An 11,616-nucleotide genomic window follows, 5' to 3' on the forward strand; every position below is an offset into this window, starting at 1 on the left:
GACAGGGTCACACGGTGGGGACACACACGGTGACGGACAGGGACACACAGAGGGGACACAGACACTGGCATGACAAGGGTAGTTGGCAGACAGATATCGACCTGGGGACAGACACAGAGACACAGGGAAGCAGATGTAAAGGGAGAGACTGACAGAGACACACACACGCACACACATTTACACACACTCACACATTTCTCACACACACTCTCTCGTAAATTCTGTCACACACACTCTTTCACACATTCACACACTCACACACATTTATACACACACCCACACACACAAAACACACAATCACACTCAGAAACACTCTCAATCTCACAAACACACACTCACACATACACCCACCCACACACAATCTCTCAGTCACCCACACTCTCACACACACACTTTCCCATAAACACACTCCCACACACTCCCACACACACTCACACATGCCCCAACAGACACACATACACATATGCTCACAGACACACTCTCACATACACACTCTCTCACAGACACACACATACTCTCTCTTACACACACACGCGCACACACACACTAATGCACATGCACACACACACACACACACCAGACACACTGGGCTACAGATGCAGAGACACACACACACACACACACACACACACACACACACACACACACACACACACACACACACACACACACACACACACACACACACACTGGGCTACAGATGCAGACACACACATCTACCTGTGCACCAGAAGGGATGCTCCAGTCAGGAAACTGGGAATTCCATCAGTGAGTCCACCATCCGCCCATCTCCCTCCAGAACCGAGTGCCCAGACACACCCACCCTTCCCCCCGTCCCATTGCCCCCCTCAACCTCCTGATGCAACCTGTGGCACACACACAGCCCTCAGTAACTCCTTCCTTGCAGCAGTCCGTCCTGCACCCTGTCAGACATAAACCGCCAGCACTCTGTGAAATTATGCCCAGGATTCCTACCAGAGACCATTAGTATGTGTCAAAGAGATTGACAGACCCAATTCCACAGGCTTCAGACCACGCAAGCACCCCCCCCCCTGTAGCTAGAGAACCGTCTCTCGCTTTCCTACATATTGCCAGCACTAATTTTGCAGGGCTACCAACCCCAATAAATAACTTCATGGGCGATTCATCCCAAACACAGAGGCAATCCGCGGGAGTGGGTTACAGGCTGGGGTCTGATCCAGGGGTTCGGGGGGTTTATATATAGAATGACAGGTCCCCGGGAGTGGGTTACAGGCCGGGATCTGATCCAGGGGTTCAGGGGGGTTTATATATAGAATAACAGATCCCCGGGAGTGGGTTACAGGCCGGGACCTGATCCAGGGGTTCGGGGGGTTTATATATAGAATAACAGGTCCCCAGGAGTGGGTTACAGGCCGGGATCTGATCCAGGGGTTCGGGGGGGTTTATATATAGAATAACAGATCCCCGGGAGTGGGTTACAGGCTGGGATCTGATCCAGGGGTTCGGGGGGGTTTATATATAGAATAACAGATCCCCAGGAGTGGGTTACAGGCCGGGATCTGATCCAGGGGTTCGGGGGGGTTATATATAGAATAACAGATCCCCGGGAGTGGGTTACAGGCCGGGATCTGATCCAGGGGTTCGGGGGGTTTATATATAGAATAACAGGTCCCCGGGAGTGGGTTACAGGCCGGGATCTGATCCAGGGGTTCGGGGGGTTTATATATAGAATAACAGGTCTCCGGGAGTGGGTTACAGGCCGGGATCTGATCCAGGGGTTCGGGGGGTTTATATATAGAATAACAGGTCCCCGGGAGTGGGTTACAGGCCGGGATCTGATCCAGGGGTTCGGGGGGTTTATATATAGAATAACAGGTCCCCAGGAGTGGGTTACAGGCTGGGATCTGATCCAGGGGTTCGGGGGGGTTTATATATAGAATAACAGGTCCCCGGGAGTGGGTTACAGGCTGGGATCTGATCCAGGGGTTCGGGGGGGTTTATATATAGAATAACAGATCCCCGGGAGTGGGTTACAGGCTGGGATCTGATCCAGGGGTTCGGGGGGTTTATATATAGAATAACAGGTCCCCGGGAGTGGCTCACAGCCTGGGATCTGATCCAGGGGTTCGGGGGGTTTATATATAGAATAACAGGTCCCCGGGAGTGGGTTACAGGCTGGGATCTGATCCAGGGGTTCGGGGGGTTTATATATAGAATAACAGATCCCCGGGAGTGGGTTACAGGCTGGGATCTGATCCAGGGGTTCAGGGGGGTTTATATATAGAATAACAGATCCCCGGGAGTGGGTTACAGGCTGGGATCTGATCCAGGGGTTCGGGGGGTTTATATATAGAATAACAGGTCCCCGGGAGTGGGTTACAGGCTGGGATCTGATCCAGGGGTTCGGGGGGTTTATATATAGAATAACAGGTCCCCGGGAGTGGGTTACAGGCTGGGATCTGATCCAGGGGTTCGGGGGGTTTATATATAGAATAACAGGTCCCCGGGAGTGGGTTACAGGCTGGGATCTGATCCAGGGGTTCGGGGGGTTTATATATAGAATAACAGGTCCCCGGGAGTGGGTTACAGGCTGGGATCTGATCCAGGGGTTCGGGGGATTTATATATAGAATAACAGGTCCCCGGGAGTGGGTTACAGGCTGGGATCTGATCCAGGGGTTCGGGGGATTTATATATAGAATAACAGGTCCCCGGGAGTGGGTTACAGGCTGGGATCTGACCCAGGACAAGAGGAGCAGCCTTCCTTTGGCAGCCAGCCCCAGCATGCGGACAGCCAGCGTGCGTCCCGGTGCTGGGGGTGGATCGATGGCAGGGAGTCGGGTCCAGGACAAACGTGACAGAGGAAGCAGGCAGCTCTCGTCACGAGACAGCCCGGAATGAAGCAGGGACGTGGAAAGTCCTTCAGAGGTTTCCTGCCTCATTATCAGCGGGACCAGATGTTATCGCTGTCACAGAGCATGGTGTGTGTGTGTGTGCATGCGTGTGTGTGTGTCTGCATGTGTGTGTGTGTGTGTGTGTCTGCATGTGTGTGTGTGTGTGTGTGTCTGCATGTGTGTGTGTGTGCATGCATGTGTCTGTGTGTATGTGTCTGTGATTGTGTATGTGTGTGTATTTGTATGTGTTTGCGTGTCTGTGTGTATGTGTGTGTGTCTGTGTGCATGTTTGTGTATGTTTGGTGTTTGTGTGTCTGTGTGTCTGTGTGTGTGTGTCTGTGTGCATGTTTGTGTATGTTTGGTGTATGTGTGTGCGTGACTCTGTGTGTGAGTGTGTGTGTGCGTGTGCGTGTGAGACGCATGGGGGTGGGGATGAAGGTCGTACTGCAAGAACTGGGTGTGATGCATGGCCTCCTCCCACTCCTGGTCAGGGAAAGGAGTGGGTGTCTCTCATCGAACCCCCCCCAGAGCAGAGGGCAGACAGTGGCTGATGCGGAACAATCTCCCCAGCTGATCTTGGCCGCCGACAATTCCCAGCTACATTACTCTTGATTCATAAAATTACCAAACGATTGTCACGGTACATTTACCTCCCACAAATCCCAGGACAGCACAGATTATGTTAGTCTGCGCAACAGCATTCTGAGAATGGCTTTCACGTCCAGAAATATAACACCCCTCCCGCAGCGCGGCGCTCCCTCCTCACCGCCCCTCCCACAGCGCGGCGCTCCCTCCTCACCGCCCCTCCCACAGCGCGGCGCTCCCTCCTCACCGCCCCTCCCACAGCGCGGCGCTCCCTCCTCACCGCCCCTCCCGCAGCGCTCCCTCCTCACCGCCCCTCCCACAGCGCGGCGCTCCCTCCTCACCGCCACTCCCGCAGCGCTCCCTCCTCACCGTCCCTCCCGCAATGCTCCCTCCTCACCGCCCCTCCCGCAGCACGGTGCTCCCTCCTCACTGCCCCTCCCACAGCATGGCTCTCCCTCCTCACCGCCCCTCCCGCAGCACTCCCTCCTCATCGTCCCTCCCACAGCGCTCCCTCCTCACCGCCCCTCCCGCAGCGCTCCCTCTTCACCGCCCCTCCCGCAGCGCTCCCTCCTCATCGTCCCTCCTGCAGCGCTCCCTCCTCACTACCCCTCCCTGAGTTTCCCTGCCTCTGCTGACACTGTGGACATTCTGGGCCAACATTCACCGTCACAACATCTGGATCCAGTGGTCAGTCGATCCAACCTGTGCTACGTTTATTAATTCCCACAACATGTGTCCTGACTGTGACTTTGTGACTCCCCATAGCCCCAACACCATCTACAAATTCACCTGCAACACCACTGTCATCGGACGGATCACCGGCGGTGACGGGTCGGCGTCCCGGAGCGAGATGGGACACCTGGGTGAGCGGTGCCCCAACAACAACCTCTCGCTCGATGTCAGTGAAACGAAAGAGCTGATGGTTGACCTCAGGATGGGGAAGGAGGGTGAACATGTGCCGGTCTACGTTGGGGGAAATCGGCGGTGGGGAGGGTCAGCAGCTTCAAATTCCCGGGCGTTTATGTATCGGACGACCTGTCCCGGGCCCAGTACATAGACCCCATCACAAGGAAGGCGCGCCAGTGTCTTTACTTTCTCAGGAGGTTCGGCTTGTCACCGAACACTCGAACAAACTTCTACAGATGTCCCGTTGGAAGTGTCCTGACCGGTTGCATCACGGTCTGGGATGGCGATTCAAACGCACAGGAACGTAAGAAGCTGCAGGGAGTAGTGGACTCAGCCCCAATACATCACGGGCACATCCCTCCCCACTGTCGGTGGTATCTACAGGAGGCACTGCCTCAGGAAGGCAACGTCCGTCATCAAAGGTCCCCCCACCATCCGAGCCGTGCCGTCTTCTCGCAGCTCCCATCGGGCAGGAGGTACAGAAGCCTGAAGTCCCCACACCACCAGGTTCAGGAACAGCGACTTCCCTTCAACCATTCGATTCTTGAACCGACCGGCACAACCCTAATCACTGCCTCAGTACAGCAACACCGGGACCGCTCTGCACTGCAATGCACATTATTTTTGTTCTAATTGGCTTCTTCCTTGTATAATTCATGTTTAATTCATGTTTTTCTTGTGAATGTTGTGTCTCTGATGTTCTGTCCCTGTGACGCTGCTGCAAGGAAGTTTTTCATTGCACCCGTGCACACATGGACTTGTGCGTCTGACAGTAAACTCGACTTTTGCTCCTCACCACCCCTTCTCCCTCCTCGCCACCCCTCCCGTGACGTGATGCTCCCTCCTCACCCCTCTGCCTGGGGACTAAAGATTACAGGAACTGTTGTGTTCAGGAAGGATGTGGCAGCAACAGAGAGAGTGCAGAAGAGATGCCCCAGGACGTTGCCTGGAACGGAGGGCTGTCGTTACAAGGAGGGAACTTCGAACAGTACAGCACAGGAACAGGCCCTTCGGCCCACAAAACCTCACAGGAGGGGCAGCGAGGAGGGAGCGCCGTGCCCTGGGAGGGGCTTCAGGCACGGTGGTGTAGCGGTTAGCATAACGCTATTACAGCGGCAGTGACCCGGGTTCAATTCTGGCCGCTGTCTGTGAGGAGTTTGTACGTTCTCCCCGTGTCTGCGTGGGTTTCCTCCAGGTGCTCCGGTTTCCTCCCACATTCCAAAGATGTACAGGTTAGGAAGTTGTGGGCATGCTAAATTGGCGCCGGAAGCGTGGCGACACTTGTGGGCTGCCCCCAGAACACACTACACAAAAGATGCATTTCACTGTGTGTTTCGATGTACACATGACTAACAAAGAAATCTTATCTTAAACTCCAGAACTAATCCCCTCTGCCTACACAGTGTACGTCTCCCTCCACTCCCTGCACATCCATGTGCCTGCGAGCCTCTTAAACCCCTCTGCCTCCACCCCCACCCCTGGCAGCACATTCCAGGCACCCACCGCTCTCTGTGTAAAAAAACTTGCCCCACACATCTCCTCTGAACTTTCCCTCCTCTCACCTTAAATGCACACCCTCTAGTATTAGACATTTCGACCCTGGGGGAAAAAGATCCCAGCTGTCTACTCTATCTGTGCCTCCCATAATTTTATAAACCTCTATCAGGTCTCCCCTCAGCCTCCGCTGCACCAGAGAAAACAACACAAGTTTGTCCGACCTCTCCTTATAGCTCATGCTCTCTAATCCAGGCAGCATCCTGGTGAACCTCTCCCGCACCCTCTCTGAAGGCCCCACACCCTTCCTGTAACGGGGCGACCAGAACCACGCGTGATACTACGAGTGCAGCCCAACCAGAGTTTTATACAGCCGCATCGGTTCGAGATCGTTCCCCAGTGGGACGGGAGGTGCCCGTGGTTTGAACACCGCCCAACCCCCCCACCCCCCAAAGACCCTGATGCGTTCCCAGTCGGGACAAGGTTGTCCAGAGGGGCCGGGGATCAATAGATCCCGCCTGAGGTGGACATTGGGGAGGACAATGTGTTCCACAGCTGTGGCAGAGGTCTTCCCCGGGGAGCGGCAATGGACAGTCCTCCTGTCTGCGTCTGGTACACCCAGTGCTTATATCTTCAGCACCATTGTTTAAGCAACAGCCGCTGAGGAAGTGCCGAGGGCTTCTGGAACACTCCGTGCTCCTGGATCCAGGATCGGACAGCAGGAGGGGGACACAGCTCCCTGGAGCCAGCTCTGCCACTCAGAATGATGCTGGCTGAGAAATCAGTGGCTCTGTCCCATGTCTTGTGATGGTGGCGCAGCAGGTAGAGACACCGGCTTACGGCTCAGAAGACCCAGGTTCAATCCCCACCTCCGGCGCTGTGTGTGTGTGTGTGTGTGTGTGTGTGTGTGTGTGTGTGTGTGTGTGTGTGTGTGTGTGTGTGAGACCCGTCCCCGTGAGGGTCTGTGTGTGTGTGTGTGTGTGGGACCATCCCCCAGTGAGGGTGTGTGTGTGTGTGTGTGTGTGTGTGTGTGTACGCGCGCGTGACCCGTCCCACAGTGAGGGTCTGTGTGTGTGTGTGTGAGAGACACGTCCCCCAGTGAGAGTCAGTGTGTGTGTGTGTGTGTGTGTGTGTGTGTGTGTGTGTGACCGTCCCCCAGTGAGGGTCAGTGTGTGTGTGTGTGTGTGTGTGTGTGTATGTGTGTGTACGCGCGCGTGTTGACCCGTCCCACAGTGAGGGTCAGTGTGTGTGTGTGTGTGTGTGTGGGACCATCCCCCAGTGAGGGTGGGTGGGTGTGTGTGTACGCGCGCGTGACCTGTCCCACAGTGAGTGTGTGTGTGTGTGTGTGAGAGAGACACGTCCCCCAGTGAGAGTCAGTGTGTGTGTGTGTGTGTGTGTGTGTGACCGTCCCCCAGTGAGGGTCTGTGTGTGTGTGTGTGTGTGTGTGTGTGTGTACGCGCGCGTGTGACCCGTCCCACAGTGAGGGTCAGTGTGTGTGTGTGTGTGTGTGTGTGTGTGTGTGTGTGTGTGTGTGTGTGTGTGTGTGTGTGTGTGTGTGTGTGTAGTCTGCATCTTCTCCCTGTGCCCCCTGGGTTTTCCCAGGGACTCCACTTTCCTCCCACATCCCAAAAGGAAAAATTCGGATGGATCAATCATCTGCTGTGAATCGCCCCCACCCCTTGGTGTCTGTGTGGGTTGAGGGGTGATGTCTGGGGGTGTGTTGTGTGAAATGGTTCTTTTCAGCCTTAAGGATGAAGGACTCTGGACACGAGCTTTGGAGGTCAAAACTAGGTTAATCATAAAGGCAAACGTGGGGACAGACACACACTCACACACACGCCGGAGACCGTGAACGTGAGGGGGGAATCGCAACTAGGATAAGATACACTCACACACAAGCACACAATAACAATGCACAACTTCAGGATATAACACTTAATGCTTGACCCACACTAACACTGCCTGGAATCTGAGTGAAACACTCCCAAACCACGTGGTGATGCAGTCTTACCAGTGATCTCTGCAGTGTTGTCTCACTACACCTGGGGTTATCAAAGAGGGAAGGGCTAGGGGATTGCAACCCTTTTTATGGTGCTAGGAGGCTAGGTGGAGGCTCACTGAGTGATTTAAACGGGCCAATGGTTTGGGGGTCAAGGACAAAGGTGCCTGCCACAGCCAATGGTCAGGTAAGTTCAGAGACAAAAGGTACTCTTACACCTGAGGGGTGGGTGGAGCCACATCTTGATTGACAGTAGTGTCACTTCCGATCCGAGGAGCAATGCTGTCCTCTGGTCAGCAGGGGTCGGTGTCGTTACTGTCATGTGCTTTCTCACTACAGGGTGGGGGGGGGGCGGGGTCGATAGGAATGTGGGGAGTAGTAAAGTGGAATAATCCATGGAGATTCAGGGAATAATCTGGGAATGTGGGAAGAGTGCATTACTGGGAAAAATTAATGCAATGGGGTTGCTCTGTGAACTGGGATGGGTTGGGATGGGATGGGATGGGATTGTTTTGATGGAATGGGTTTGATGCGATGGGTTTGATGGGACGGGATGGGATGGGTTTGATGGAATGGGTTTGCTGGGATGGGATGGGATTGATGGGACGGGATGGGATGGGTTTGATGGGATGGGATGGGTTTGATGGGATGGGATTGATGGGTTGGGATGGGTTTGATGGGATGGGTTGGGTTTGATGGGTTGGGATGGGATGGGTTTGATGGGATGGGATGGGTTTGATGGGATGGGTTTGATGGGTTGGGATGGGATGGGTTTGATGGGATGGGATGGGTTTGATGGGATGGGTTGGGTTTGATGGGATGGGTTGGGTTTGATGGGATGGGATGGGTTTGATGGGTTGGGATGGGTTTGATGGGTTGGGATGGGTTTGATGGGTTGGGATGGGATGGGTTTGATGGGTTGGGATGGGATGGGTTTGATGGGTTGGGATGGGATGGGTTTGATGGGATGGGATGGGTTTGATGGGTTGGGATGGGATGGGTTTGATGGGTTGGGATGGGTTGGGTTTGATGGGATGGGTTTGATGGGTTGGGATGGGATGGGTTTGATGGGATGGGATGGGTTTGATGGGATGGGATGGGATGGGTTTGATGGGATGGGTTTGATGGGATGGGATGGGTTTTCTGGGATGGGTTTGATGGGTTGGGATGGGTTGGGTTTGATGGGATGGGATGGGATTGATGGGTTGGGATGGGATGGGATGGGATTGATGGGTTGGGATGGGATGGGTTGGATGCAATGGGATGGGATGGGTTGGATGCGATGGGATGGATTTGATGGGATGGGTTTGATGGGATGGGATGGGTTTGATGGGTTGGGATGGGTTTGATGGGTTGGGATGGGTTTGATGGGTTGGGATGGGTTTGATGGGATGGGATGGGTTTGATGGGATGGGATGGGTTTGATGGGTTGGGATGGGTTTGATGGGTTGGGATGGGTTTGATGGGATGGGATTAATTTGATGGGATGGGTTGGGTTTGATGGGTTGGGATGGGATGGGTTTGATGGGATGGGTTTGATGGGATGGGTTTGATGGGATGGGATTGATGGGTTGGGATGGGTTTGATGGGATGGGATGGGATGGGTTTGATGGGATGGGATGGGTTTGATGCAATGGGATGGGGTTGATGGGATGGGATTGATTTGATGGGATGGGATTGATTTGATGGGATGGGTTGGGTTTGATGGGATGGGTTGGGTTTGATGGGATGGGATTGATTTGATGGGATGGGTTGGGTTTGATGGGATGGGATGGGTTTGATGGGATGGGATGGGTTTGATGGGATGGGATTGATTTGATGGGATGGGTTGGGTTTGATGGGATGGGTTGGGTTGGATGGGATGGGTTGGGTTGGATGGGATGGGTTGGGTTGGATGGGATGGGTTGGGTTTGATGGGATGGGATGGGTTTGATGCGATGGGATGGGTTTGATGGGATGGGTTTGATGGGATGGGTTTGATGGGATGGGTTTGATGGGATGGGATGGTTTGATGGGATGGGTTTGATGGGATGGGTTTGATGGGATGGGTTTGATGGGATGGGATGGGATTGATTTGATGGGATCGGATGGGATGGGATTGATGGGTTGGGATGGGATGGGTTTGATGGGATGGGTTGGGTTTGATGGGATGGGATGGGATTAATGGATTGGGATGGGTTGGGTTTGATGGGATGGGATGGGTTGGGTTTGATGGGATGGGATGGGTTTGATGGGATGGGATGGGTTTGATGGGATGGGATGGGATTGATGGGTTGGGATGGGATGGGTTTGATGGGATGGGATGGGTTTGATGGGTTGGGATGGGATGGGTTTGATGGGTTGGGATGGGTTTGATGGGATGGGATGGGTTTGATGCAATGGGATGGGGTTGATGGGATGGGATTGATTTGATGGGATTGATTTGATGGGATGGGTTGGGTTTGATGGGATGGGTTGGGTTTGATGGGATGGGATGGGTTTGATGGGATGGGATTGATTTGATGGGATGGGTTGGGTTTGATGGGATGGGTTGGGTTTGATGGGATGGGTTGGGTTTGATGGGATGGGATGGGTTTGATGGGATGGGATGGGTTTGATGGGATGGGATGGGATGGGTTTGATGGGATGGGTTGGGTTTGATGGGATGGGATGGGTTTGATGGGATGGGATGGGTTTTCTGGGATGGGATGGGTTTGATGGGATGGGATGGGTTTGATGGGATGGGATGGGTTTGATGGGATGGGTTGGGTTTGATGGGATGGGTTGGGTTTGGTTTGATGGGATGGGATGGATTTGATGGGATGGGATGGGTTTTCTGGGATGGGATGGGTTTTCTGGGATGGGATGGGTTTTCTGGGATGGGTTGGGTTTGATGGGATGGGATTGATTTGATGGGATGGGTTGAGTTTGATGGGATGGGATGGGTTTGATGGGATGGGATGGGTTTGATGGGATGGGATGGGATGGGTTTGATGGGATGGGTTGGGTTTGATGGGATGGGATGAGTTTTCTGGGATGGGATGGGTTTTCTGGGATGGGATGGGTTTGATGGGATGGGTTGGGTTTGATGGGATGGGTTGGGTTTGATGGGATGGGATTGATTTGATGGGATGGGATGGGTTTGATGGGATGGGATTGATTTGATGGGATGGGTTGGGTTTGATGGGATGGGTTGGGTTTGATGGGATGGGATGGGATGGGTTTGATGGGATGGGTTGGGTTTGGTGGGATGGGATGGGTTTGATGGGATGGGATGGGTTTGATGGGATGGGATGGGATTGATGGGACGGGATGGGATGGGTTTGATGGGATGGATGGGTTGATGGGATGGGATTGATGGGTTGGGATGGGTTTGATGGGATGGGTTGGGTTTGATGGGTTGGGATGGGATGGGTTTGATGGGATGGGATGGGTTTGATGGGATGGGTTGATGGGTTGGGATGGGATGGGTTTGATGGGATGGGATGGGTTTGATGGGATGGGTTGGGTTTGATGGGATGGGTTGGGTTTGATGGGATGGGATGGGTTTGATGGGTTGGGATGGGTTTGATGGGTTGGGATGGGTTTGATGGGTTGGGATGGGATGGGTTTGATGGGTTGGGATGGGATGGGTTTGATGGGTTGGGATGGGATGGGTTTGATGGGATGGGATGGGTTTGATGGGTTGGGATGGGATGGGTTTGATGGGTTGGGATGGGTTGGGTTTGATGGGATGGGTTTGATGGGTTTGATGGGATGGGTTTGATGGGATGGGATG

The sequence above is a fragment of the Pristis pectinata genome, unplaced genomic scaffold (genome assembly GCF_009764475.1).
Source record: "Pristis pectinata isolate sPriPec2 unplaced genomic scaffold, sPriPec2.1.pri scaffold_129_arrow_ctg1, whole genome shotgun sequence".
NCBI classification, from domain to species: Eukaryota; Metazoa; Chordata; class Chondrichthyes; order Rhinopristiformes; family Pristidae; genus Pristis; species Pristis pectinata.